This window comes from Delphinapterus leucas, chromosome 1, assembly GCF_059928025.1.
Source record: "Delphinapterus leucas isolate spDelLeu-1000000601 "Yukka" chromosome 1, BTC_Dleu_Yukka2, whole genome shotgun sequence".
NCBI classification, from domain to species: domain Eukaryota; kingdom Metazoa; phylum Chordata; class Mammalia; order Artiodactyla; family Monodontidae; genus Delphinapterus; species Delphinapterus leucas.
The window spans coordinates 58114567-58120008 of NC_143129.1; positions in this window are offsets into that span (position 1 = coordinate 58114567).

Below are 5442 nucleotides of genomic sequence, written 5' to 3' on the forward strand. Positions count from 1 at the left end.
TTTGTTGAGGACTTTTGCAAGTATGTTCATCAGTGATATTGGCCTGTAGTTTTCTTTCTTTGTGACATCCTTGTCTGGTTTTGGTATCAAGGTGATGGTGGCCTCGTAGAATGAGTTTGGGAATGTTCCTCCCTCTGCTATATTTTGGAAGAGTTTGAGAAGGATAGGTGTTAGCTCTTCTCTAAATGTTTGATAGAATTCGCCTGTGAAGCCATCTGGTCCTGGGCTTTTGTTTGTTGGAAGATTTTTAATCGCAGTTTCAATTTCTGTGCTTGTGATTGGTCTGTTCATATTTTCTATTTCTTCCTGATTCAGTCTTGGCAGATTGTGCATTTTTAAGAATTTGCCCATTTCTTCCAGACTGTCCATTTTATTGGCATAGAGTTCCTTGTATTAATCTCTCATGGTCTTTTGTATTTCTGCAGTGTCAGTTGTTACTTCTCCTTTTTCATTTCTAATTCTATTGCTTTGAGTATTCTCCTTTTATTTCTTGATGAGTCTGGCTAATGGTTTATCAATTTTGTTTATCTTCTCAAAGAATCAACTTTTAGTTTTATTGATCTTAGCTATCGTATCCTTCATTTCTTTTTCATTTATTTCTGATCTGATTTTTATGACTTCTTTCCTTCTGCTAACATTGGGGTTTTTTTTTGTTCTTCTTTCTCTAATTGCTTTAGGTGCAAGGTTAGGTTGTTTATTCGACATGTTTCCTGTTTCTTAAGGTAGGATTTTATTGCTATAAACTTCCCTCTTAGAACTGCTTTTGCTGCATCCCATAGGTTTTGGGTTGTCATGTCTCCATTGTCATTTGTTTCTAGGTATTTTTTGATTTCCTCTTTGATTTCTTCAGTGATCACTTCATTATTAAGTAGTGTATTGTTTAGCCTCCATGTGTTTGTATTTTCTACAGATCTTTTCCTGTAATCGATATCTAGTCTCATAGTGTTGTGGTCGGAAAAGATACTTGATACAATTTCAGTTTTCTTAAATTTACCAAGGCTTGATTTGTGACCCAAGATATGATCTATCCTGGAGAATGTTCCATGAGCACTTGAGAAAAATGTGTATTCTGTTGTTTTTGGATGGAATGTCCTATTAATGTGAATTAAGTCCATCTTGTTTAATGTATCATTTAAAGCTTGTGTTTCCTTATTTATTTTCATTTTGGATGATCTGTCCATTGGTGAAAGTGGGGTGTTAAAGTCCCCTACTATGAGTGTGTTACTGTCGATTTCCTCTTTTATGGCTGTTAGTATTTGCCTTATGTATTGAGGTGCTCCTGTGTTGGGTGCATACATATTTACAATTGTTATATCTTCTTCTTGGATCGATCCCTTGATCATTATGTAGTGTCCTTCTTTGTCTCTTCTAATAGTCTTTATTTCAAAGTCTATTTTGTCTGATATGAGAATTGCTACTCCAGCTTTCTTTTGGTTTCCATTTGCATGGAATATCTTTTTCCATCCACTCACTTTCAGTCTGTATGTGTCTCTATATTTGAAGTGGGTCTCTTGTAGACAGCATATATATGGGTCTTGTTGTTGTATCCATTCAGCCAATCTGTGTCTTTTGGTTGGAGCATTTACTCCATTTACATTTAAGGTAATTATTGATATGTATGTTCCTATTCCCATTTTCTTAATTGTTTTTGGTTCATTATTGTAGGTCTTTTCCTTCTCTTGTGTTTCTTGCCTAGAGAAGATCCTTTAGCATTTGTTGTAAAGCTGGTTTGGTGGTGCTGAACTCTCTCAGCTTTTGCTTTTCTGTAAAGGTTTTAATTTCTCCATCAAATCTGAATGAGATCCTTGCTGGGTAATCTTGGTTGCAGATTTTTATCCTTCATCACATTAAATATGTCCTGCCAGTCCCTTCTGGCTTGCAGAGTTTCTGCTGAAAGATCAGCTGTTAACCTTATGGGGATTCCCTTCTGTGTTATTCGTTGTTTTTCCCTTGCTGCTTTTAATGTTTTTTTTGTATTTAATTTTTGACAGTTTGATTAATATGTGTCTTGGCATATTTCTCCTTGGATTTATCCTGTATGGGACTCTCTGTGCTTCCTGGACTTGATTAACTATTTCCTTTCCCATATTAGGGAAGTTTTCAACTATAATCTCTTCAAATATTTTCTCAGTCCCTTTCTTTTTCTCTTCTTCTTCAGGAACCCCTATAATTCGAATGTTGGTGCATTTAATGTTGTTCCAGAGGTCTCTGACACTGCCCTCAGTTCTTTTCATTCTTTTATCTTTATTCTGCTCTGCAGTAGTTATTTCCACTATTTTATCTTCCAGGTCACGTATCCGTTCTTCTGCCTCAGTTATTCTGCTATTGATCCCTTCTAGAGTATTTTTCATTTCATTTATTGTGTCATTCATCGTTGTTTGTTTCCTCTTTAGTTCTTCTAGGTCCTTGTTAACTGTTTCTTGCATTTTGTCTATTCTATTTCCAAGATTTTGGATCATCTTTACTATCATTATTCTGAATTCTTTTTCAGGTAGACTGCCTATTTCCTCTTCATGTGTTAGGTCTTGTGGGTTTTTATCTTGCTCCTTCATCTGCTGTGTGTTTTTCTGTCTTCTCATTTTGCTTATCTTACTGTGTTTGGGGTCTCCTTTTTGCAGGCTGCAGGTTCGTAGTTCCGGTTGTTTTTGGTGTGTGTCCCCAGCAGCTAGGGTTGGTTCAGTGGGTTGTGTAGGCTTCCTGGTGGAGGTGACTAGTGCCTGTGTTCTGGTGGATGAGGCTGGATCTTGTCTTTCTGGTGGGCAGGTCCACATCTGGTGGTGTGTTTTGGGGTGTCTGTAGACTTATTATGATTTTAGGCAGTCTCTCTGCTAATGGGTGGGGTTGTGTTCCTGTCTTGCTAGTTGTTTGGCATAGGGTATCCGGCACTGTAGCTTGCTGGTCATTGAGTGAAGCTGGCTGCTGGTGTTAAGATGGAGATCTCTGGGAGATTTTCGCTGTATGATATTACGTGGAGCTGGGAGGTCTCTTGTGGACCAGTGTCCTGAAGTTGGCTCTCCCACCTCAGAGGCACAGCACTGAGTCCTGGCTGTAGCACCAAGAGCCTTTCATCCACACGGCTCAGAATAAAAGGGAGAAAAAGTAGAAAGAAAGAATTAGTAGAAGTAGAAAGATAGAAAGAGAGAAAGAAAGAAAGAAAGGCGGGAGGGAGGGAGGAAGGAAGGATGGAAGGAGTGAAGGAAGGAAAAAAAGAAAGAAAGAAGATAAAGTAAAGTAAAATAAAGTAAGATAAAATATAATAAAGTTATTAAAATAAAAAATAATTAAGAAAAAACATTTAAAAAACAAACAAAAAAACAAAACAAAACAGACGGATAGAACCCTAGCATAAATGGTGGAAGCAAAGCTATACAGACAAAATCTCACACAGAAGCATACACATACACACCCACAAAAAGAGGAAAAGGGGAAAAAATCATAAATCTTGCTTTCAAACTCCACCTCCTCAATTTGGGATGATTCGTTGTCTAAAAGAGGGAAGGAAGGAAAGAAAGAGAGAAGATAAAGTAAAATAAAATAAAGTTATTAAAATAAAAAATAATTATTAAGAAAATAAAATTTTAAAGAAAAAAGGACGGATAGAACCCTAGGACAACTGGTGGAAGCAAGGCTAGATAGACAAAATCTTACACAGAAGCATACACATACATACTGACAAAAAGAGGAAAAGGGGGAAAAATCATAAATCTTGCTCTCAAAGTCCACCTCCTTAATTTGGGATGATTCGTTGTCTATTCATGTATTCCACAGATGCAGGGTACATCAAGTTGATTGCGGAGCTTTAATCTGCTGCTCCTGAGGCTGCTGGGCGAGATTTCCCTTTCTCTTCTTTGTTCTCACAGCTCCCGGGGGCTCAGCTTTGGATTTGGCCCCACCTCTGCGTGTAGGTCGCCTGAGGGCATCTGTTCTTCGCTCAGATAGGACGGGGTTAAAGGAGCAGCTGCTTCGGGGACTCTGGCTCACTCAGGCCGGGGGTAGGGAGGAGTACGGAGTGCGGGGCGAGCCTGCGGCGGCAGAGGCCGGCGTGACGTTGCACCAGCCTGAAGCGTGCCGTGCGTTCTCTAGGGGAAGTTGTCCCTGTTTCCCGGGACCCTGGCAGTGGCGGGCTGCACAGGCTCCCCGGAAGGGAGGTGTGGGTAGTGACCTGTGCTCGCACACAGGCTTCTTGGTGGCGGCAGCAGCAGCCTTAGCGTCTCATGCCCATCTCTGGGGTCCCTGCTTTTAGCCGCGGCTCGCGCCTGTCTCTGGAGCTCCTTTAAGCAGCGCTCTTAATCCCCTCTCCTCGTGCACCAGGATACAAAGAGGGAAGAAAAAGTCTCTTGCCTCTTTGGCAGGTCCAGACTTTTCCCCGGACTCCCTCCCGGGCTAGCCGTGGTGCACTAACCCCCTTCAGGCTGTGTTCACGCAGCCAACCCCAGTCCTCTCCCTGCGCTCCGACCGAAGCCCGAGCCTCAGCTCGCAGCCCCGCCCGCCCCGGCGGGTGAGCAGACAAGCCTCTCGGACTGGTGAGTGCGGGTCGGCACCGATCCTCTGTGCGGGAATCTCTCCGCTTTGGCCTCCGCACCCCAGTTGCTGTGCTCTCCTCCGTAGCCCCGAAGCTTTCCCCCTCCGCCACCCGCAGTCTCCTCCCGCAAAGGGGCTTCCTAGTGTGTGGAAAACTTTCCTCCTTTACAGCTCCTTCCCACTGGTGCAGGTCCCCTCCCTATCCTTTTGTCTCTGTTTATTGTTTTTTCTTTTGCCCTACCCAGGTACGTGGGGAGTTTCTTGCCTTTTGGGAGGTCTGAGGTCTTCTGCCAGCGTTCAGTAGGTGTTCTGTAGGAGTTGTTCCACGTGTAGATATATTTCTGGTGTATCTGTGGGGAGGAAGGTGATCTCTGCGTCTTACTGTTCCGCCATCTTCCTCTCGTCCCAGAAAGACTTATTCTTGACAATTAAATGTAGCTTAGTCAAATTCTGGCTCAATATGTAGCCTCTTTTCACCAATTACTCAGACAGTGAAAACTCAGGTATTTTAAAATTCAAAATTTATACCAGGACTGTTGTTCCTTATCAAGTGTTCTTGTCTCATCTCTTACCTAGGATGGTGCAGGAATCATGGAATCAGAACAGCACGAGGTGGGAAGGTTCCCATGTGATTTGTGTTCTGGCATCTGGTCCTGGCTGGCCTGTGGGGTGGTGGTTGGTCCCACCTGGTTTGGGGATATCGTTCTCACTCGACTGGTTGCCTCAGTGTCTGTAGCTGCTGTAATGTGTGGTTTGTCTTCCTGGTTCAGTCCAAGTGACCCTGCTCACTGCCCAACCAGTTCGTGTCTTGACTCAGTTCTCGCTAACCACAACGATCTTCTGAAATTTCCAGGGTTGAAATGTCTGCGTGTGTGTGTGTGCATGTGTGTTTGTATGTGTGTGTGCTGCGGGATGATACAT